A 25637-nucleotide genomic window follows, 5' to 3' on the forward strand; every position below is an offset into this window, starting at 1 on the left:
CACTCAGATATTGCAGGCATATTCAGTGACACCCATGAATACCAGAGCTGCTATTGAATACCGTAGAGTCCGACTGGAAAAGATAAATTAAGCTTGAAGCAATCAATGATTTGGAAATGTGGTGGGCAGAAGTGGCTGTCAGAGGTGTCCAATGACTAACCTCCGATATGAGGAATTGAAAACATTACAGAAGAGACAAGGGGCCCCATTACGCGGTAGGAGGTAACCATGGTGCTCTTAGCGCCATGGCTACCCCTTACCGCCTTCTGGGACCGGGTAGGTGGTATGGGGACTTACCGGGTCATTCCGACCCTGGAGGACCCGGTAAGTCCCCATGCCAATTACCATTCCCCATTCGAGCCCCCATAGGGCTCAATGGGAATGGGGAAAGAGCTAATAACGGTACCGCAATTTGCGGTACCGTTATTAGCTCTGAAGTCCCTCAGCGGGTCCCTTCCTTAACTTGTGGTCTGACCACACGTTAAGGACGGGACCCGCTGAGGGACCTTGTAGTAGGGCGGTAGGGGATTACCGGCACTAGTGCCGTTACCGGTGCCAGTAATCCCCTACCGCCTACCGTGTAATGAGGCCCAAGATTTTGGTAATTTCAAATAATTTAAGCACATTGGCACAGATATATGTTTTCCAGAGGTATGGATCATCTCCAAATGACCATATGATATTTATTTTTAATGAATATGGGTTGGGACGATATCCCACAGGTAACATTCTTATCATGGAAGCAAGCCATCACCGAGCTTCATTGATTCGATTCCTGCTCCAGCCCTTAGAGGCTGGACCTAGGCATGAAGCATGATACAAAAGACCAATTAACTACAGACATGCATTTGGAGGCTACGAAGCAATTGAGTTTGAAGTTGGTACCTTACAGAAAGTATATACATTGCATATATTAGAGTGCTAATTTGATTGTGACCTGTGCAGAGAGCAGTCTTGGGCACTGTAGCAACCTGCAAGTTGCCATTTACATTTGCTCTGAAAGGCCTATGCAAGCGGATCCTGGCTCAGATGAGGGGGACCCTCCTCTTGTATTTGTTAAGGTGTACAGGGAATCCTGGTTCCTTTATATCCCGACCAATAATCCAGAACTGGGACAGGCAAAAGGTTCTGCTGGGTGCAATTGCATGGGGCACATAAAGCGCATTAATCTGGGCTTTTTAGTGTGCGGAGGACAGCATCCCCGACCATCTAATATTCTCAGCCTTTGATTGGTCCAGCCGAACCTGCCGAACTTGTTGTTTGCGGTCAGGAAAAATCATGGTAGTTTGATCTAAACAACTGCCACTAGCCATTTAATGTAGGAAAGGTAACATTTGACTGTTTCATGAGTGTTTTGACTCAGGGGAAGCTAGGCAACCCCTCCAGCACTCTATAGGAAGATAGTGTGTGCTGGGTCTGTAAATTTAAAGAGACTAGTAAAGCCAATTTAACTTTACATTCTCTGGGAGACAGTAGTCCATCCCAGAGAAGGTATTTAAACCTTGGGAAGTCTGAAAGACATCCCTGTGCCACTGCACTGAAGGTGCTGTGTGACACACAGAAAATGATGATGCCTATGGAGTTGTTTTAAAACTCCATATCCAAATAACACAAAAGTAAAACACACATCAAAATACATGAAAGAGTGGGAAAAAAAGGCTCACACTCTTTCCAGGTAAAATTAAAGTCCTAAAAATCCAGCGAAGTTGCAGGGGGTCCCAAAAGGTAAGGGAAATTAGCACATTCATGAGAATTCTCCCTAATAGCCGCTGCGTTCTTCATCCAGCTAAGGAAACCTTCTGTGTCCATGAAGTACGTCTGCTTGGCTGAGGACACCGTCAAATTGCTTCCTGGACCAGGAGCCGGCAGGCGATGCCGGCCCCCTCAAAGGGCCACCTGTAAGGGCCTTGTTGGTCCCTGTCTGGGCTTGGAGGGGCCCCTGCCTTCTGTTTGCCGATCACGATTTAAAGGGATACTCACCTTCAATATGCCCTGCATGCTGCACTCAGCCTGTAACTTCTCACTGAGACCTCCAAAGTCGACTCTGTGTTCTTTTCAGGTTGATGGCTTTGTTACAGTTAGGCTTTCCCTCTTTTCTAGGAGAGTCAAATCTGTGTTTTTGCAATTGTTGGCTGTGTATAAAAGTTAGGAGTTCGGTGACAAGTTCAGTCTGCACCAGAACTCTTGGTTGGCGAGCAATTGTGTGAGGAGCTGCAGCAACTTTTTCTCTGACACTGCAGCTTAATTTCTTGGACCTGCTTATAAAATCTACATCCGGGTGCGGAGTTTGGTGATGAGTTCAGTCTGCACCAGAACTCTTGGTTGGCGAGCAATTGTGTGAGGAGCTGCAGCAACGTTTTCTCTGACACTGCACCTTTAATCTCTTGGACATGCTTATAAAATCTACATCAGGGCGTGGAGCACGGCACAGAGTTTGATGACGAGTTGGACCTGCTTATTAAATTAAACTACACTGGGGCCCACCCAGACTGCACAAAGAATGCTTGATTTTAAGCATCTAAAATGACTCGGGTTTCAGTGGTAGGGGCCCTGCAAGGACCGCAGACGTGGCAAAAATCCCTGCTGTATCAACAGAAACCCGTGAACATGGCCGCAGTGCCTCAGGAGGTAAGAAAATCTGATGCTTATGCTGTCGGCGAGTTAAGCGCCGAAATGTGCCCTTAAACATACTCGGGAAGTGACACAGTGTCGTCATTAGTAATACTAACATCAAGACTAGTAGACGCTTCGCTGTCAAACAAGCAAATGTTCAAAAATAACAAGCAGGCATTGGTCATGGCTGAGAGTAAGTCTAGTCTGTTGCAACACAATCACAATGAGGTGGAGCTTTTAGCACTTCCTTCACCTTCGATACATATTGATGCAAATGACTTTGTGCATGATTCACCATTTGAAATTACTGACTCAGACCTCATGGCGATAAAGTTGCACAGTGACGACATGCTAGATATAAATCGTTAAGATGACCCAGCGTTAATGAGTAATCCAAGCCATGACTTAAGCCATGATAGTACGGGAGGTGATCAGGAGGTGACTGGTAAATCTCAATGCCAGCAACCGGAACACCCTGACACCCGGCCCTTGCCCTCATGTAGCATGAAGACGCTGGTGTCACAAGTCTCTAACAGCTTAAAAGAGCCATTGAAACCGACGAAATATCGATTCGGTCAGATGGTTCCCCAAATAAAACAAAAGACAGGGGTATAAAAATGGGTGGTATAATCATTGATTGTGACAAACAGGAAACAGGAGTACAACTGCAAAGTAGTAATGCAAAACAGTTAATTGAAACATCGCGACGATGCTACCCCCTGGAACTAGAAGCAGTTGAAATGACAACGAGGGAAGTCCGCCTTACTGAAAGACTAAAGGCAGACTTCCTAGGAATACAAGATCATTTAAATGAAAGTTATACCTGAAAATATCACAACAAAGATGGATAGATGCAAAATGGCATGCCTCATAAAAATAGAAATCTACCTCTAAATAATACCCCCCTAAGAAAAGTGACTTACCAGCGCACTTAGCTGAAGGAAGTGTAAAGAAGTCCGTAAAAAAGGGGAGAGAAAAGAGGAAAAGTGTTATACATCCAGGAATATAGGGGCTTCTGAAAGATGACTCCTCCAGTTGCAGCATTGGTGAATCTACCTTTGGAAGTACAGAACAAGAGCAAAATGTTAAAAATACCCTATCAACAGCAGCGGGTATTCAAATACACTATAATGTGTTGGCTGCAACGTCTATGGCCCTCCTGCTTTTTATGAAGCTATATGAAGCTTTGAACGACGCAGTACGAGACCAAATGTCAATATTAGCAATAAGACAAAATAAGCTCCTGTCCCTAGATGCTTTTGCTCAAAACATAGCATCTAGGATGGATCATGAAGCTGAAACCTCCTCAAGGTGGCAATCGCGCCTTTTTGATGTCGCACGAAAAGCGATGGGAGACAATGATGCCCTGATTGAGGCAATTATAGAATGCACAAAATGGGATTGAGGCAATTATAGAATGCACAAAATGGGATTGAGGCAATTATAGAATGCACAAAATGGATGCGCCACAATGTGTCAAGAAGGAGACACTCTGAAGAGGATGAGTTATCAGCAAATCAAAATCTAAAATCAAAAGGCAAAGAGAACGCAGATGACTTAACAAGAAAGAAAAGCCTAGGTATGTCAAACATACCAAAAGGCGTCATGGATAAAGATGTGACACTAACCCGATTGAGCTGAGCACAGAGTTAAACAAGAAATCACAGAAGGAAAAAGATTTGGTTGTCCTAACACCTAGACCAACAACTGAAAGTTCTTTACTAACTGGGTTTTCTGAGGAAGGTTGTGGCAGCAAACCTACCACTGTCATGGAGAAGAACGACAGTGACTCAAACAGGCCTAAAGCGATGGAACAAAGTGTGGTTGATCCCAAAATAACAAATCTGACTAAAACACTGTCCTTTGGGATTTTTAAAAGTGCTACTAAAGTACACCAGGGAGTCGGAAGCAATAAAGAACAAAAAATTGAGGCCAAGATCGCTACAACACAAGGTAGACAAAAAAAAAACGGCTGCGAAAAGAGCACGCACAAATAATGCTAAAAAATCAATTAGGAACTTATCATCTCCTCCAAGAACAAATGTATTTGTGCGTGCGGAATGAAGACTCAAAATAGCCAAAATAAGATAAACGATGCTGGTCAAACTGTAAAACCGGTGATTGGCTTAAAAAGACCAACAGAGAATTCTACTGTTAACGCTGAATCCTCGTCGGAAGCTTCCATCAAGCTATGTGGTCACACGAACAACATATGTACTCCTGGACCAAGTGAAGAAAGTCAGATTGTAACCAAAAATGGTGTGCCAGTAAAAAAACAGAAAATGGCAAATATGCTTCATCCACGATCAAATTCAAGTGATAAGGAAGGAAGAAAGCTCGAGACAACGAAGATTGTACAAAATGACTCCTTCATGAAGTTAAATCCCAAACAAACGATAGCGCAACGACTTAAAGCTGAGAGACAAACGTTGGAGTCATGCCAAAAATCAAACAAAAGGCAAGGAAATTAAATATGGAAAATTCAAATTAAAAACATTTTGAAAGAGCAAAAAAAAGATCAACCTAAATAGAGGCAATGTAATGAGCCTACTACATTGTGTCCCGATACTACGCCAAATAAGCTCAGACGACGTTGTTGTTGTGGAATACTTGTCAGAAGATCGGGCTGATTGGGTAAACCTACACATCAGATCAGGATCAATAGCAGCGATGATACTTGATGCAAAAGATGATCTATTGTTCTTTGGATTTGAAGTGCAGCTTGGTGATGAGCAGATATTACAACAAAAAGGCACTCAATGCGACATAGGTGCACAGACTCCAAAAGAACAAAGAAGAGAGGATTTGTGGACCCAGTTAAAAGTTAATCAGCCGAGGAAAATATTGGCCGCCCAGAAATCCTTCAGTAAAACACAACAACCTCATTTCCGGCAATAGCATAATGTTCGTAATGAGGAGAAAAATTGTGTATTATCATCATGGAACACTAGAGGCTTTATTCACTTGTTTCAGGAAAAGTGGCAATTAGCAAAGGATTCCACTTTAATATGCCTGCAAGAAACTTGGATAAGAGACCCACCTGTTTGTGACGGTTATTCTGGGCCTCATTACGAGGTAGGTGGTAAGGGAGTTCCGGCACCGGTAAGGACGACGGTGGCAGTAATCCCTTACCACCCTATTCTGAGGTCCATTAGCGGGTCCCTTCCTTAACGCTTGGTTTTACCAGGCGTTATGGATGGGACCCGTTAAGGGACTTCAGAGCTAATAACGGTACCCCAAATTGCGGTACCGTTACTAGCTTGATCCCCATTCCCATTGAGCCCTATGGGGGCTCGAATGGGAATGGGGATTGGTTGCCAGAATGGGGACTTACCGGGTCCTCCAAGGTTGGAATGACCCGGTAAGTCCCTATTTCGGGAACCCGGACCCAGAATGCGGTAAGGGGGTAGCCATGGTGCTAACAGCACCATGGCTACCACCTACCTCGTAATGAGGCCCACTGTCTTTTTGAATCCTGCCGGAAAGAACAGGTTTGGTCATCCATTTTCTGGGCTGATCACGATGATTAAAAATAACTGTGATTGGAAAATCAAATCATCCTTAAATCCACATATGTTTGTTCAAGGAATGACATTCAAAACCACTACCTCAAAAACCACAAATGAAAGGATGATGATGTTAATCAACATATACTGGAATCCAGCAATGATCTCAGAAGTAAAATTTATTTCATCAGTAACACTTGTGTATAGGCGCGTTATAAATACCATATCATATCATATCATATCATAACTACCCTGATTGATGATTGTTTGATATCATTTTCAGAGCCTGAAATCATAATATGTGGTGACTTCAATTATTCCTAGATCAATAAGTCGGCAGTGGCCCACAATAAAGGCAAAACAAATGACAGTTCAGTACAAACGGACAGAGGAAAACGCTGGACTAAAGAACTATCACGAAGAGAATGTATGATGTTGAATGGTTGTACGAATGGAGACATTCCTCCAGCCTATACTTGGCAGCGGGGCGAGAGTAAAAAGACCCTGGATTATGTATGGGTCTCAAAGAACTTACTGGGTAAAGTCAACTCATTGGCCGTATTAAAGACCACCAAAAGTGATCAGGATGCAGTAATCCTTTCATGGGTGGGCTTGTCACAACTGAACTGGGTGAAGTGCACCGAAAAAATAACTGTAAACAACAGAGCAAACAGGGTGCGAATGAGAGCAGAACAAGTGAGTGGAATTACATCAGATTTTCTTAACATAGCGACACCAGACGCTGATGTTAATTATACTCATTTGCTGCTGAAATATGAGAAAAAGAACAAAATCCACAATGGTGACTTTGCAGTTAAAACACACCCTTTTAGTTAAAAAATAAATGAAGTAAAGAAAGTGCAGAGAACAGACCTAAAACTATTGAAGAGACTAAATTTTGAGGATGGTCTGATTCAGATGAAAAAGCGACAACTAAAATACCGTAATTGGGTGAAGTCCTTTAATGTTATACAAGAACGAGATCAGGCGAAAGCGATGTTGTGTCTAATTAGGCAAAATGACAGCATCTGGGAAATTTTTAAAACTAGCTCCCTGAAACATGCATATTCACTATCAAATGGTGTTCATGGTGCCAAATGGGTAGAATATTAAACAAGTGTGTTCGGAAACCAGAGAAGTTTAAATACACCGTTACCATCAGACCACCCATCAGTCTGGCAGGTTAGCGACTCAAAAGATGACATTGAATTGGCAATTCAGAAATTGAAGAATTCAAGGGCAGTGAGCTCTGATGGGATTTCAAATGTGCTGCTCAAAGCAAATAGTACCTTGTGGGAAGCTTCATGAAAGCTCTTTTCGAGAGAATTGCTGTGGAGAAGACCTTGCCAGCCTCGTGGTTGAAAGCAATTGTGGTTCCGGTGTTCAAGAAGGGCAGTCGAGATGATCCGTTTAACTATCGCCCGATTGCCCTTCTTGACACGATTGGAAAGGTCTTCGGAGAATTCTTACAGAAAAAGCTGACGCGCTGGGCAAAAGATGCTGCGTTGGTGGATGCGCGTCAATCTTGCTTCACTAAAGATGTAGGGGTGGAATTAAACCTATTCCTCCTGAACTTGATAAAGCAGGATGCGATGAGGTGAGGTTGAAAGGTCTACTGTGCATTCATAGACCTCAGTCAGGCCTTCGACAGTATAAATCGAGATCACCTGTGGGCCAAATTAAACTCTTGGAACTGTCCTAGTGAAAATTGTTGGAACCGTTAAGGGCCTTACACGCAAATACCTCGATTCGCATTCGCTTGAATGCTCAAGGCGAGCTTTCTGATGTAATCAAAACTGAAAGAGGTGTGAAGCAAGACTGCCCGCTGGTGGCGTCGCTTTTTAAACTATTCATCTCAGACCTGCCGCTGGCCTTATGAGAACCAAGGACTTTTCCGCCATTAATAAACGGTCAGCCAGTAATCTGGGCAAATTATGCAGATGACATTGTGCTCATAGACACTACTCAAACTGGGCTGCAAAAATGAGTTACAAATTAACATCAAAAAATCGAAGACCATCTCGTTAGGCCAAAAAAACCAAAGGAAAAAAAACAAGTTTGTTTGGCGAATAATAAATGAACCACTAGAACAAGTAAACAGCATACGATATCTAGAAGTATTGTTTAACACCTCAATATGTGAATGGGAGTGGACACAAGATCTTTTTGCCCAGATGCAGACTTTTGCGACGCAAGGAGCAAATCGTCATGCAGCTTTTGGCAAATTCACTCTCAAATGTGTTCTGACTTTTTATCGCCAAAAGGTGGTTCCAGCAATCTCATTTGGGAGCGAAGCTGTTTGGAATATCTCTTGTGAAATCTGGACAAAGTTAGAAGGACATTTTTGGCGGAGGATATTGGGTTTACCACAGAATGGGCCTCATTATGACCTGGGCGGTAAGGGATTACCGGTACCGGTAAGGGCACTGGTGCCGGTAATCCATTACTGCCCTATTCCGATGTCCCTTTGCGGATCCTCCCTTAACGCCTGGTTTTACCAGGCGTTAAGGACAGGACCCGCAAAGGGACTTTGGAGGTAACAACAGTACCGCAATTTGTGGTACCATTATTACCGCCTTCCCCATTCCCATTGAGCCCTATGGGGGCAAAAATGGGAATGGGGAAGGGCCATGGTGAATGGGGAATTACCGCCCCTGCCAACCTTGGAATGGGGCGGTAATTGCTCCATTCACCATGGCGGAATCGGTAAGGTTCTCGCGGCAACCATGATGCTAATAGCGCCATGGTTACCGCCTGGGTCGTAATGAGGCCCAATGTATCAATAACATCAATCTGATACAAACTAGGGATTGAATCACTCTATGGAATGGTTCTGTGGAAATCCATAATGATCCTACGAAAAATCAAATTGGCACCTGTAGCACGCCAATACGACATACTGAAGACAAAGTCGAAGCATCCATCAGTTGACCTGCTAAATAGCTGGGCGACAAAAGTGTGCCTTATAATTGAAGATGCGGGCGTGGCATGGGAAGCGATTCTAACAAGACCACAGACTGTAAAAATAAATGTGTCAAAGAAATTGGATTGCGAATGATGAAAAACTGAAAAAACTAGCCTGGACTATGGATTCTGGCACTGCTTCACAGGAACTCGATGTGACACCAAAATATCTAGCTAGGTTCCTGTCTCGGTATCATCGAGATACGTTTCTGCGCTTGCGTCTTAATCTGTATACGACTAAAGAGATGCCAATGTTAAAACGAGATCCTACAACTTTGGATAACCAGTATAGGTACTGTAGTAAGCAGAAGAAATCAGTGAAACATCTACTTATCGAATGTACCAAGATTTCAACACAACGTTCCCAGCATCTCTCTAAATTTGCACCACAGAATGATAACATGGAAGAATGGTGGGTGTATTCGATGTCGGGCGTTAACACTCGACTGACCTGTGCAATAATCAATTTTATTGACGCATTGCAACTGGAAAAAAGAACAGGAAAATGACAGCTCTGGAAAGGGATGAGAAAAGAGATGAGTTAAAGGAACTGATGATTGTAATGAAAAGTTTGTCTTTTTTGTATGAAACTAAAAGTTACAAATAAAATAAAAAAATAAAAATAAAAAATAAATAAAAGTTAGGCTTTCCCTCTTTTATAGGAAAGTCAAATCTGTGTGTTTTTGCAATTGCTGGCTGTGTTTTAGATGCTGGGGGTTTCCCTCTTTTCTAGGAAACTCATATCTCTGTGTTTTTGCAATTGTTGGCTGTGTATAAAAGTTAGGCTTTCCCTCCTTTCTATGAAAGTCAAATCTGTGTGTTTTTGCAGTTGCTGACTGTGTTTTAGATATTATGTTTTTCCCTCTTTCTAGGAAAGTCAAATCTAGTGGCTGATCTAACACTTGGCCTGGCTATCACCCTCGGCATGAGCGCCTTCACTGGCCTCCGGTTGACCTTCTGACAATCTCTCAGCCTCAGTAGATGGAGAAGCTTCCGGTGATTAAGCCTTCGAAAGATCTTCTTTGGGCCTTTCAGTGCTCAAGTCAATGCTGTCTTTATCACCGGCCCCTTGGCCGGTTCTTAATCTGTCACCTTCGGTGTCAACTCAACCTCATCCCCTACTGGGAGCAGTGATTCTGGTGCAAGGTCTTGATGTTCTTTGGCCGCCCTTCCTCTCGCAGTCGGAGTGCGTAAGGTTAGCATAGGTTGTCTTGTAATGGAGGAGCATATAGTTTCATTGGCCACTTTACTTAGATGCAAGGTTGTAAGCAACAACATCATGCAAAACACTGAAGGGCACCTAAAGTAAGACTTACATGGAACAACGGGGAGATGTTGGTAATCTATGGGACAATGAGGAGTAGAAAATGATGCGTGTGCATGAATTGCTTCGTGTTGTAAAGGAGTTGGAATGACCTGAATTCCTTAGTGGCTTGGCAAAGGCTACACATGTCAAGTAAAAGCTCCTTCATCTTTTATAAACAAGTTAATACTTGTTGACTTACATGTTGTACTTTTGTTAGGTCCTTCATCTCTCAGTAGTGCCCCTGGCCCTGCGCTAGACTTGAGGCATTAAGGATGGTTGGATTTCCAGTGGAGGTGTCTAAGACTATTATTCACAGAAATGATACGGAAACACAAGCCAGATCTTAACCCTAAAGGCAGATGGAGTGTAATACTATTGGGAAAAAATAGACAATATTACTGCTCCAACTGAAACAGAGACAATCAGCCTCATTCCAAGTAGTACGGTAAGGGTTAACGGTCACCGGTAACGAGACCGGTGCCGTTAAACCTTTACCGCCCTACTACGTGTTCCCTTTGCAGGCTTTTAGCAGGTGTTAAGGACGGGACCCGCAAATGGACTTTAGTGCTAATAACGGTACCGTAATTTACGTTACCGTTATTAGTGCCTTCCCCATTCCCATTGAGCCCTATGGGAGCTGAAATGGGAATGGGGAAGGGCCCTGGTGAATGAGGAACTACCGGTCCCTCCAACCCTGGAATGGACCGGTAATTACTCCATTCACCAGGGCGGAGTCAGAACGATTTTGGAGGCAGCCATGCCGCAAATAGCGGCGTGGTTACCTCCAAAGTCGGAATGAGGCCCAATGGCTACTTGATCACTGAAATATAGACGGACAAACTCCTGAAATAGATATTATGGGCAAATGTTCTGTGAAGAAGACGTTTCTTTAACTGTTGCTATTTCAATTCATTTTAAATGTTTATATGTTTAATTCACTAACTAAAATGTGACATTGCACAAATGAAAAGTTTTGTATTCAAAACTATATCATTTAATTAAAAGAAAATATACACCCTTTTTTCCTGGTTATGCACCTTGACATCTTTGGTCTCAGAGGTCTGGGACAGCCCGTTGGTGTTTTCCTTCAGCATTGATGAGAGTCTCCCATTAGCGTCATCGTGCTGCGGGAGAAAGAAGAAATAAACGTGTTGAGGCTGATACAGTTTCCAATGCAAAGCCCTCATTACTGTCTTTTTTCAGGTAAGATTATTTTGTATTTGAGGCGCAATATACACCAGTTAGCATTAAGGGACTTCATATTAATGCTTTATGGAATTAATGTTACACTCATCTATTGCAGGCTCATTTAGTGGCACCCATGGACACCACAGGAAACACCAATCGATCGACAATCACTGACCAACTGACCACACACTACGCTAATCTGCCTAGACTCAATCATCCCTGCCCAACTCAGATCAGGAACCTGAGACTAAGTTTGCGACGAGCCAGAAACCAGTATCCACTATCCACCAGCTCAGAAATGACTACAGGGAACTACTTTCACTCTATGTTCAAAACGGACTACCACAAAACCAATAATGATCGTAGTCGCACCATACACTGCAGTCCTAAGGCTATTAGCGGCAGTCCCCCTGCTATCACTCTGAATGACATCACCGTGCCCAAGCCACACCCTCTACTTTGGACATTACTCCCAATGATATCTACTACCACCTTAATTCAACACACATACCTAATCCCACAACTAACTGTCCATCTTTAGACATACTTGACCTTGATACCTCCTCAATCAAGAGCGCACTCATAAATGCAAGATTTCTCCATGCACATGCGCTAGACATTGCAGACCTTACCACAACAAATAAGGCGGACTTCTTAGCGATTACTGAAATGGGCTCCACGCAGCAGCAGGACCAGCTCTCTCCTTGGCCATCCCTGAAAACTACACAATCTTCAGAATGGGCAGAGAAACCTCTACGGGTGGGGGAATAGCCGTCATCGCTAAAAAAAAGCTTGCCATAAGGGAATTGCCCCATCAACCATTCCCTGTGGGTGAACTACTCACTATCAAAATACCTCTCACCGCGTCCAACACCATAATCCTCCATCTCATATACAGACCCCCAGTTCCAACATCCACATTCGAGGAAGATGTCACACAAATACTCACGTGGAACATTAAACCAGGTTCACAAATCATATTGCTAGGAGATCTCACTAGGTCTTAACGACGCCAACGATGACAATGCGTTAGCCTTAGCCAACTCTATCACTGCACTAGGCTTCTGGCATCGCATCACTAATCCTACTCTCATTAGAAGCAAAAGACTGGAATGGCTGCCAGACCTTAATTGCAGCACCAAGATCCTAACCGATACACATTGCCCTTGGTCTGACCATCACATTATCACCTTCACCATCCAGCAGAACCCTCTCTCAGACTCCTCTTCAATCCTAGCACCATCAGCCCTCACGAGAAATAAACGCAACATTACAGCTGAGAAAATCTTGCCTTTTTTGCACCCAATCACTAACTATGCAAACTACTCTAATCCGGACCCATCCTTGATGGTTGAGCTTTACAATCAAACCTTACTAAATGCTGTAGACAAAGTAGCACTGTTAAGCATGCGTAAAGTCAAACCACTTGCCCACCTCAACACATGGTATACCACCATTCTTAAAACCATGCACAGAACCAAAAGAGCAGCAGAATCCAATTGGAAAAAACACTGCACTGAATCGAATAAAGAGAGCTTTATTATTGCCTCTAACAAATACAAACAAGCCTTCCTCGAAACTGAAAGTGACACATACAATGAGAGAATCCCGAAAGCAAACTCTGGTACCAGAGAGCTATTCGCTATCCTTCGAGAATTAGAATCTCCTGTTTCTCCTCAAGAATCCTGCATCAAAGACTCAAAATGGTGCACAAACATTCAAAAAGCCCTTCTAGACAAAACCTCTGTACTACAAACCAAAAGAGAAACAAAAAAGTCTAGCCTCTCACCTGACATAAATCTGCTGAACCAAATTAATACTCTAAAGAAACCCAACATTCTATTTGATATTGCCCTGGTCTCGGCAACAGAATTGACTAAAATAATTTTGAGGCTCAAACTGTCCAGATGTCAAGGGGACATCTGTTCAGCCTCAGTCATCAAAGACTCGGTAGAGGAGCTCACTCCCTTCATCACCTCACCAATAAATGCCTCCTTCGAAAACAAGCACCGTCCCGACTAACCTTAAAGATGCCTGGGTCCTCCAGCTACTTAAAAAATATACGCTAGATCCTAATAGCCCTACAAACTATTGGCCTATAACAACAGTACCATTCTTACTCAAAATTCTGGACAGGGTTACATACCTGCAAATTCAAAACCACCTAGAATCCAATAACCTCTTGGGCCTTCACCAGTCAGGTTTCAGACCCGGGCACGGCACCGAATCAGCCCTCATAGACCATAAAATACAAATGGATGAACTCAAAGACAAGGGCAATTTAGCGCTCCTCCTCCTACTTGATCTATCAGCGGCCTTTGACCTGGTCAATCATACAATACTTTGTAAACATCTTGCCTCGGCTGCCTATTTCACACCCAAGCTACACAATGGATACAATCCTTCCTCTCTAACAGAACCATGAGAGTATTCGCCCCAATGGCAGCTGCCGACCCGCCCCCGTCTCCTGTGGAGTTCAACAAGGATCTTGTGTTTCACCTACACTATACAACACCTTTACGAAGGCACTTTTCGACCATCTGGATGACTTGGATGTCACCTATACTAACTATGCGGATGACACCCAAGTCCTCATTCCTATCACAGGATTGTACGACACTGACTCTAAATTACTAAATGAAATCTACCAAACCATCAAGGCCTGGATGGCTATTCATGGCTTATGCCTAAATGACGATAAAACTGAGCTACTTCTTATCGGCTCGCAAAACCGACTAAACAAACTAGATGACCAATTTCATTCCTTTGACACTGACAGCATCACCATCAAAGTATCCAAAGAAGTCAAAACCCTAGGCGTCTACCTTGACTCTGCCATTACGCTTACTAGAAAAGTCAATGCGACAGCCTCTGCAGCGGCATATACATCAAAACTCATTACTCCCTGTAGACCCTTTCTTTCAACAGACAGTTGTATAACCTTGGCCAGAGCCCTCATATTATCTAGACTAGACTACTGTAATGCCCAGTGCAGGATTGAATTTCCTTCAAAGCCCTTTCACTGACTCACAAGTGCCTCTCAAACTCAGCCCCCAAATATCTAACAAATTTACAAAAAACCCAAACAACAGACCCAAACTCTGGAACACTCTGCCATTGACATTAAGATCTGAACCATCCCATTGGACCTTTAGAAAACTCTTGAAAACCGGGCTTTTTGCACATGAGAGTTAACGTGCCACTGTACTCACCCACAATCACACGGTTTACCAAAAGTTGCCTGAATCCCAACTGCTATGCATTGCCATGTTAGCCCTCCTTTGTAATGTTGATGTAACTGTAAAGTGTACATACTGAAATAGCTACTCTGCTATTCGTGAACCGTAATGCAATGTCTGTTCCTGGTGTAACCTCAATGTATTCTCAACAACAGCGCCTAGATACCTTTGAGTTAGGTACACTGTATAAATGCCTAAATAAATAAATACAATACATACCACAAGGTGCCACTGGAAGAGCTGAATTAAGCTTCAAACAATCAATAATTTGGAAATGTGGTGGGATAGCATCTGTTGGAGGTGAACTGCGCCTAACTTCCGATATGAAGAATTGAAAACCTTGGAGATGAGGCAAGGTTTTTGTAGCTTCCGAAATGAAAGCACGCTGGCATTGGCCCACATGTGACGGTGTCATGGGTTCCAGATGCATTTTGATTGGCTTCTCCCAATGACCACCTGCTGTTTATTTTGAATGAATATGGGTCGGGAGGATAGCCCAGGGGTAACATGGTTATCTTAGAAGCAAGACAATGCTGAGCAGTATTGGTTTGATTCCTACTCCAGCCCTTAGAGGCTGGACCTAGGCATGAAGCATGATATAAAAGCCCAATTCACTAAAGATATGCATTTAGAGATTATGAAGCAATTGCATAAAGAATGCATATACACTTCATATATAAGAGTACTCATTTGATGCTTCCCTGTCCAGAGAGCTGTTTTGGGCACTGGAGCTACCTGCAAGTTTCCATTTGCCTTTGCCGCTTTGAAAGGCCTGTGCAAGTGGATCCTGGCTCAAATGAGGGGGTATCTCCTATTCTATTTTTTAAAGTGCACAGGGAGTATTGTTTCCTGAACCACCCGACCAATAATCCAGAACTATTGCAAGCAGGCGATTTTGCTGAGCACAATTGTTAGTGGAATTTCCTGTTGCAGGTGGCATGTGAAGTGTACTCATTTGGGCCTTTTTGGGGAGGCTTCCAGGCCGCTCCTCTAGAAGGCGCCGCGCCCACCTACAGTGACCGATTCTGAATGAACACGTGTTCTGAGTGGTTTAGCATGAGCCATTTTAAGAGAAGTCCTCTCTGCTCTTTAAAGCTTGGCGCGGCTTCTGAGGAGAGTGCAGGCCGGTGTTGGAACCCTGTGATGGAGGAGTTTGGGTGAGCATGCACATATGAGTAGACTCTTGTAAGCGATAACAAGTAGGGGATAAATGCATGGGCAAGTGTGAGAGGTGTGAGCAGGTGGAGAGCGAGGTAGTTGATGTGACATGGGTGGTGTTTGTGTTATTTATTATTCGCGTTGTACTGTGAAGAGGTTATTTCGATAAGGCATTATAAGGTAAGGTAAGGCAAAGCTAAGGCAGGAAGGCCCTCCTCAGAAAGGGTGGGAAGGTGGTACCACAATAAAATATATTGTTTAAAGGAGGAATGAAAGTAGTGGTCTCATATAAGTAGTAGCCCCGGAACAAGAAGTTGTTGTTATTTTAGCTTGGTATTTCAGTTTATTGTATTCATGTTTTATTGGATGAAGAACAGGCCGTAGGAGGGGCGGTAATAGTGTGTGTCACAGCGTGGTGTGGCATTGAATGGTTGTTGAAGTAGTGTGTGTGCATGGGAGGGGGGACAGAAAAGGGTGGGCGTTCATTTTCTTTTTTTGTTGTCGATTGTCACAAGCAGCAGGCGCATCCTGTCAGCAGGATTTTGCAGGGTTAGTAAGACGCAGACAGCACTAGTATGGGGGGAGGGACATCCACTAGAGTACATGTATAGGGTCCTGCCACTATATCGTGACAGGGTAGAGACATAGCATAAGCAGTGAGTCGCAGAGTGACGGGAGGAGGGGGTGCCCTGCCCGTGGCCAGAGCAGGGCTCCCACAATAAGAGTGTCTTAGAACACATAGCCAATGTTTGAGGACACAGAGGATCACAGGGATGTAGTGGGGGGCGCAGATACAGAAAAAAATGAAAGTGCTGGAGGAGGAGAAGGAGAGGGTGGGGCATCAGAAGAGCACAGGGATTATATCCCTTGGCAGCATGTCCCACAGATGGGTATAGACATCCAGCCTCGGTACCCACTGTGGTAAGAGCCCCTTCAGCACCAGTAACATCACAGGCTACCGCTTTCCCACATCCATATGCTCACCCGCCCGAAGTATTGGCATCCGCGCATGTCAGGTCAATGGAGTTCAAATATAGGTTGGCAGAGTTGATATCTGAACTGCACAGGATACATGCATCCTCTAGAGTAGTGCGGGATGTAGAGGTGGCGGGAGAAGTGTCAGGAGAATAGAGATCAGGGGAGGTGCACCTCAGGATGGATACTGAAGGAATAAGGAGGGAAACAAGAGTGAGTGGAAAATCCTTGGACAGGAAACAATGAGAGGGAGGACGACAACAATATGCCATAAAGTTAATTCATTGTTCTAACAGTGTTGCAAAGATGTTTTTCCATCCGCAAGGAATGTGCCCTACAGGGCTGCAATCATAGACCAGTGCCTGGTGTGCATGTTATCTCCCACTGGCCAAAGCATGACAAAGCCCATCCCCAAGGCGACAACGAGTTATAGCCCATACAACGTGGACAATCTGTTAGTGTGCAGTGACAGTGAGCAGCGCTGCCGAAGGGATTCCATTACATTCCTACAATTTCTGCCCTATAAGGGGTACACGATTGACATGACTAAGTTGCAATACTGCCAACAGGAGGTACTTTATCTGGGAGAGTTCATATCAGCAAATGGTAAAAGGATGCTACCAGATATGGCAGCGTCAGTATGCACCACCCCCAGACCCGCCTCAGTTAAAGAAATGCAGATGTTTCTGGGGCTGTGCAACTAATCTAGGGCATGGACCTTAGATTACACGGCATACACAAGACCATTTTGCAGGCCCTTAGGAAACCACAAAAAACAAAGGATCATAAGTTACAGTGGACTGCAGATTATGATCAAACAGTTTGACGATCTAAAAGAAGTCATAAGTTCAGCACCCGTACTGGCCACCACGGACTACACAGAGGAATTTTGCTTGTTCTCACATTCAAATGGCCAGCTCATGACTGCAGTATTGACACAGAAAAGTAAATGGGCCATAGGCCATTGGCCTAGTACAGCGGCACCCTGCATTCAGTGATGCAAGGGAAGTTTGCATGCGTACAAGCTTTAGCAGCTGCTGCATTTGCAATAGAAAAAAGTTGTAATATTGTAATGGGGTGCTCAGTTACCTAGTATGTGGATCATTTTCTATTTGCCATCCTAGAAAGGTCAAAGTCCACCCTGACTAAACAGAGATCTTCGGCGTTCAAGATTATTATCTCAAAGCCCCACATTTCTGTGGTTAGATGCAAAACAGTAAATCCAGCCCCCTTTCTAACAGCTATGCCCACTGCCAAAGATCTGACAGTGCAAAATTGCGGCACATATGAGGGGAAGGAGGATGACATCCCCAAAACAAAAGATTGCACAATGGCAGAGGGTGAGGTACTCTTCGTTGATGGGTCGTCCATAAATGACCAGAAGGATGGACGAAGACATAAAGGGGCAGCAGTGGTACGACTTGAGGAAGGGGAGTACGAGACAGTGGTTATGAAAAGATTGGGATGAAGAAGTGTCAGGGTTGCTACATTAGGTTATGCTAAATAATCTGAAGTTTAGAGTTTAGACAATCTTTTCTAGGTGTGTCATTATTGAGAGTTATGCCTTAACTTAGTACCAAGAGCATAGACAGCATAGACAGGTGCCCAAGCCAAGATGGAGGCTCTGGTTAGAAGTCTGATTTTTGGAGAATTCCTTTTCTTCTGGAGGTAAGAATTCTCATCTGCCTTTCATCATCTGACTTCAGCTGATTTGGATAGGAATTTTGGAGTTTCAGTTATTGGGCCTATTTCTTTGGCCACTCAGCCAGGATTAAGAGAGCCAGGCGGAAGATTTCAGGAAAGAACAGTTATGCTGGAAAGACAGTGAGCTGAAGACATTCTTCCAGCTGTTTCCTGAGCTAAGTGACAAAACTATTTCAATTTCTGATTTGCTAACTAAACTGTCAAGGAATCGTAGATTTATTTGGTTCAGTCAGCATTCAGTTCTCAACAGTTTATTCATCCATCTTAAAAGTGAAAGAACATTAAGAAAGTTTTAAACCTTTCATTTGATGGCAAACATTTTGTTTTTCTGAGTGTGCCGAGCACTAGCTGAAGTTCGTGAGTTTAGTGTTTGAAGTCAGTTCGCGCCCCTCTGTAACTCTGTTGGAGGCAGCACAGATATTCTTTAATTATCGCAGAGTTAAGATAAAACAATATCTATTTTTGCCAGGGCTCCCAGTGTGCGCGACGCACAAAGCAGTTTCTGATCGACTTCTAGATCAGCTGTTTTCTTTTCCTGACATGCGCAGAGCTGCTGAAGCAATGGCAGCTGCAAATTTAATTATGAGGTTGCCATTGCTGCCTGCACTGTTTTTTCCATTTTCCTTTCTCATGTAACTAGAGGAAGGAAAGCAACAGCTGTTTTGACTTGACGTTTACTTTATTATAACTGTAGAAATTCAATGTGTGAGTTTTGTTTTTTGCCAATTATACCCTTTCATTTAATGCAGAACTGTGTTGGAAGGAGCAACATATTTTACCAACACATTCACATAGATAGTTTAATTACAAATCTGTGTGTCTAATCAGACAATATTTGCTTCTTGGGTTTATTTAAATGTGCTATTAGCCAGCGCAGTATCTTTTGCCTAATCGTGGAGACTGGAGCACAGGGACTTAAAGGATAAGTGACAGTTCCAGCTTGGGATTTTTTTCAACTAAATTAAATCCACTCTCAACAAGCGTCACTTAGAACCTTCACTGAATGTCTTTGTCCTGAGGAAAAACACCTGACTGTAAGGTTAAACAGTATGACATGAACCCTCTTGGTGAAAGAGTCATCAATAAGGGAAACATGCTTGAAGCTTATGCCTGATTGATGAAGTCTTGTTCTTAGGGCTCCAGTCCCTTCTTTGCAAAGCAACTAACATAGTAGGAGTTCTTCAATTCACCAAGGCTAAGGGTCATTACAGCCTCCAAGCAAGAAGCGGAGGATAAACAGGTACTAGCTATTGTGGCAAAACAGTAAATACGGGGGATGTTTGATGTTATGTTAACCTCTGCTTCCCTCCTCTGCTGCAGATCATCCTGAGGGTCCAGAGGTTTGGAAGGAGTCTGTTCTTTATTATTTTCTCCAATTCCCCTTTTCCCCCAGGGGTGAGGAATGCTTAGCTGTTGTAAGAGTAGTTGAGTATTCCACGCCTTTGAGGGTCTGGTGGGGCTCAGCAGCTTCTGAAGATCAACGGCCAAGGCTCAACGTGACAAGAGGAGAGGGGTGAAGAGGCAGTTGAGAGTACCCTCCAAGTAGAAGGCTCGTGGGGTGGCAAGGTCGAGGAATAGGGCCTGGCGGATGGCAATGTTAACGAGAAGCGAAGTTATGAAGAAGGGTGTGGGAAGTGGGGCGAAGATGCAGATGTCCTTCATACATAAGGGGGCTGGGAGGATACAGTATGTACCCTGGCCCCAGATGGATACTAACAGTTTGATTAAGGCTCTCCCACAGCTCACAGCAGGGTCAATTAAGTAGATATATGAGTTTGAAAAGCAAACAGCAAGGGTGTCCCTGGCCATAGGGCACATCGAGAGTTTGATGGTTGCTATAATTGGGGACCAGGCCGGGGATATCTGGGTAAAAGCTGGGTATCCTGGAATAACCCCGGGGGAGGATACACACGATGGAGCATCCTTCAACCGAATAAGAGCACAGGTCTGGGATGTGCTACAAAGGGCTTTCCGAGACACCCCTCATTTACAGTCCCTGATGCAGTGTACAATGGCCGATGATGAGGACCCACCCAAATTCATTCTTAAATTACAAGAGATGTGGAGAGCTGAAACGGAGGACCGTGGGATTGTTCAATACCATTTTTAAATTTTATTGTAAGGATGGATTTGCTAAAGGAGTTGCAGAAGGCATAGATTAGATTGGGGTATCGAGGCAAAGGGCTGGCTGGAGATACAGTGAATAGTGCACCATTGCAAAAAAATTAAGGAGCGGTAAAAGGAAAAAGCCCAAAGGCATCAAACAGAGGAAGCAATATTGGTAGAAAAGAAATTGCAAAAGTTGTCCAGGCACCTGCTTTGACACCAGCACGGGTGGAAGGGATAGAGAGCACACAACAAGCCATGAGCGCCCCTATTGCGGTGTTATGGGCTGAAGGAGGACAAAGACAGTGGGACTGGGGTAACAGTATTCCGGCCCATAGTGGCAGTAAGGAGTACCACAGTGAGGAAGAGGGGGCTTCTGATGAGCAAGAGGAGGGGGATTTGGACCCAGAGGGGTGGGTTTGGCCATAACAGTGTTGGAATTGTTTGAGGTGGGGAAATGTTGTAAGAGAATGCAGGAGCAGGTCTGCAATGGGGTATAATTATGGGTCACAGCAGCAAGGACCCCAAGGGCCCCAACGACTAGGGTCTTTTGCAACAGGGCCAACCCCAGACATACAACCAGCAGCCTCAAGTATCTGATATACAGGTACTGCTCCCGTCACAGCAACAGCAGGACCGTGTTGCCCCGGTCAATCGAGTACAGAGAAGAACTATCGCCCCTTAGGAGGAGCAACAGTGATGGGGTAACCCCTTCTCATTCCCCGGAATGAACAAATATCCCGATTTGGACAGCCCACAGCGAGCACTTGCGTGTACGGTCTTGCCAATGACCATTCACCCTGAAGAAGAATCCTTGGTGGGGCGTAGATAGGTGGCAAACAGTACATATTTATGGTGGACTATGGTGCAACGAAATGTTGCATCATGGAAGGGAATGTACCATTATCAGGCAAATCTCTCGACATGCAGGGATTCTCTGGGGCTTTTTCCATGGTTCCATACACTGAGGAGCTGGACGTAAAAGTGGGAGGGAAGGTGGTATAGGGCTCCCCTACTATATACTGAAAGTTCCCCTGTCAATTTGCTGGGCAGGGACCTGCTCAGCCAATTAAACATTACAATATAATTTACAGATCAGGGTATAGTGTGCTCCACACCTGGGATGTGCACAATAAGGGCAATGTTGATAATACACACAATGACAAGGGAGGTGGCTGTCCGCGGAGTCCCGTGGACCTGGACATGTTAATTTATGCCATCACTGTGGTCATAGAGGCGGTGCCTCAGATTGCTAAACAGTGTTGGCGAGTGCCCACAGATTTCATCTTTCATCCAGTTGTGTCACCTGAGGTGGTGGCGGGAAGAATATTGTCGCTGGATTTGTCTCTGAGAAGAGGGTTGTCATGCTAGGAATTGACTGGGATGGGTGTGAGTGGCGCGCAGTGCTCTGTATAGATCCAACAGTACAATTAAAGGAAGTGACGGATGATGAGCTGTTTGAGAACAATGACAAAAATGGGGAGATTATATTAGAGATTAGTATCCCCTGTGACATAATGGTACAATATCGAAGGGTGCAGTGCCCCCTGATGGCAGTACTAACTCAACCTCTATTTCTTGATGAAGACTTAAAACATGTGCTTTCATAGTTGTGGACTACAAATCCACACGATGTAGGACTACTGAAAGACATGACCCCTGTGCGTATAACACTGAAGCCAGGTGTGATGCTAACCATGGTAAAACAATATCCATTATCAAGGGAGGCAAAGGTGCGTATTAGAAAGACAATACAGGCAGTATTGGACCAGGGGATCATTGTGCCATTGGCATCCCAGTGTAACATACCGACATACCCTGTCAAAAAATCAACAGGGGGCAATTGGAGAATGATGCAGGACCTGTGCCCCCTAAATGACGTGGTACATAAACAATTTCCAGTCGTCCCGAATCCTGCGACAATTCTATGCAGTATCCTGAAAAAAGCCACATACTTCACTGTACTGGACTTGAAAAATGCATTCTTCTCGATTCAACTCCAACCTGAGTCGAGGTACCTCATGGCATTTACACAGCGCCAGATGTGGTTCAAACATACTATGTGAGCTCAGGGGTACTGTGAGAACCAGAACATATTTATCAGATTACTGCATGCTAATTTAGGGAATATTCAGGTGCCCAAAATGATGATCGAGTACATGGACAATCTGTTAGTGTGCAGTGACAGTGAGCAGCACCGCCGAAGGGATTCCATTACACTCCTACAATTGCTGGCCTATAAGGGGTACAAGGTTGACAAGGTTAAGTTGAAATACTGCCAACAAAGGTACTTTATCTGGGACAGTTTGTATCAGCAAATGGTAAAAGGATACTACCAGATAGGGCAGCGTCAGGACACCCCACCACCGACTTGCTTCATTTAAAGAAATGCAGAGGTTTCTGGGGCTGTGCAACTACTGTCGGACATGGATTTTAGATTACATGGCATACACAAGACCACTTCGGCAGGCCCATAGGGAAGCACAAAAAACAAAGGATCATAAGCTACAGTGGACTGCAGATATGATACAAACAGTTTGACAATCTAAAATAAGTCATTAGTTCAGCACCCGTACTGGCCACACCAGATTACACACAGGAATTGTACTTGTTCTCACATTCAGATGGCCATCTCATGACCACAGTATTAACACAGAAAAGTAAATGGGCCATAACCGGTTGGCCTATTACAGCGGCACACTGAATTCAGTGATGCACGGGCAGTACATGTGCGTGCAAGCTTTAGCAGCTGCTGCATTTGTAATAGAAAAACGTTCTACTATTGTAATAGGATGCTCAGTTACGTTGTATGTGGAACATTCTCTATTTGCCATCCTAGAGAGGTCAAAATCCACCCTGACTATACAGAGGTCTTCGACATACAAGATTATCTCAAAGCCCCACATCTATGTGGTTAGATGCAAAAAAGTGAATCCAGCCACCTTTCTAACAGCTATGCCCACTGCCGAAGATCTGATGGTGCATGACTGCGCCACATACGAGGGGGAGCAGAATGACATCCCCAAAGTGAAAGATTGCGCATTGGTGGAGGGTGACATACTCTTTGTTGATGGGTCATCCACAATTACCTTGGCTGACTTCCTTTTCACTCCCAACTTAAATTTCAATTTCTCTGCCTTGACTTCAAATCTCTCCATGGTCTCGCTCCCCCTTATCTCATCTCCCTTCTCTCCTCTACTCCCCCTCCCGTTCCCTTCGGTCAGCTGACCATTTCCTTCTCACTGTAGCTCTGTCCCCTTGTGCCTCCTCCCGTTTCCGCTCCTTCCAACTCCTAGCACCTCTACACTGGAACTCCCTTCCTCTTGCTATCATTCCGCACTTCCCTTAAATCTCTCCTCCTCCATTCCCCTCCTTGAAACTCCTTCGCCCCTTCTGCTCCCCCGCTCTTTATTCTTTCCCCCCGACTATCTCCCCATTCTCCTGCCCCCCTCTCACCCTTCCCCTTCCCTCCTCCTACCCTTCTCCACCACTCCCCCATCCACTCCCACTCCCCTTTTCTCCCTATCCCCTTCAGTTAATTGCTCTTCTCACTGGTTTGTTGATTGATTCATAATGTAATTGCTTCCACTGTTATATTGTTTGTTTGTTTTATGTATTAAGTTGTTCCATTGTACAGCGCTTTGGTGTAAGGCGCTCTATGAATCAATAAATACAAATACAAATACAATTGACCAGGAGAATGGACAAAGACATTCAGGGGCAGTGGTGGTACGACTTGAGGAAGGGGAGTACGAGACAGTGGTTATGAAAAGATTGCCCTTGTAATATTCTGCACAGACGGAACTCATAGCGCTTATTGAAGCATTGAGAGCATCCAGAGGGTGCCATGTCATACGTCACAACAATTGTGTATGCCATTCTATCCAGTTGGAAGAGGAGGGGGATTCGGAGGGCGGAAGTATCTCCAGAGAAGCATGCAGCACTGCTAGAAATATTGATAGAAGCATTATCCCAACCATCTGTTGTGGAGCCCACACTTAATGGGGCATACAAAATATCAAGAGGGAACGCAGCCACCAACGCAGCAGCCAAAATAGCGGCGTACCTTCCAAATGAAATGTCTTCTGAGTATGTTATAACCACTGCACCAGCCAGCAAACATCCAACACCTTACTGCATTGCCAATCTCCCAGATAATAGAGTTACAGGGTAGGGCACCGGAAAGGGAGAACTAATTGTGGCTACAAAGCAATCCCTAACTGATCTATTTTGGAGACAAGAGATCTCCGGGAGGACAGTAATGCTACAAGGGCTGCCAGCAGTAGGATTTGAACAGTTACACTCTCCGTCCAATAGTTTAAAGCAGCACATCGCAGCAGATATGCAGGAGGACTGGTTTATACCAAACTTCCAGGAAAGCATCACAGAAGTGGGCATACACGGCACCACATGTCAAAGTTTCAGTACAAGGATGACATTACAGACGTTACGGGGCACATTGCCCCACCCTACTGGCCGGTTCCGTGAATTACACCTAGATTATGCTGATATGGGTAAACGTTGCAATGGCTCCAAATACCTCACAGTCATTTACCCTTTCTCAAGGTGGATGGAAGCAGGGCATGTGCACATCCGGATGCCAAATGTGCTGCTAGATTCTTGGTACGTGAGGTTTTCCCTCGATGGGGTGTGTGCGAGGTTTTAAGGTCAGACAATGGCACACATTTTTTCAATGCACTATTTCAGCACATCACAGCACTACTTGGCATTAAGCACCAAGGCATGGTTAAGGCCAACGGCATGGTTGAAAGGATCAAGGGGCTCCTGCAAAGCAAATTGTCCAATCAGTGTAGCACGCTGAAGAAGAACTGGGTGCACTGCTTGCCTATGGCACTCTTCAGTCTACCTACACAGCCC

Source organism: Ambystoma mexicanum, chromosome 1p (assembly GCF_040938575.1).
Source record: "Ambystoma mexicanum isolate Mex_15411 chromosome 1p, UKY_AmexF1_1, whole genome shotgun sequence".
Taxonomy (NCBI): domain Eukaryota; kingdom Metazoa; phylum Chordata; class Amphibia; order Caudata; family Ambystomatidae; genus Ambystoma; species Ambystoma mexicanum.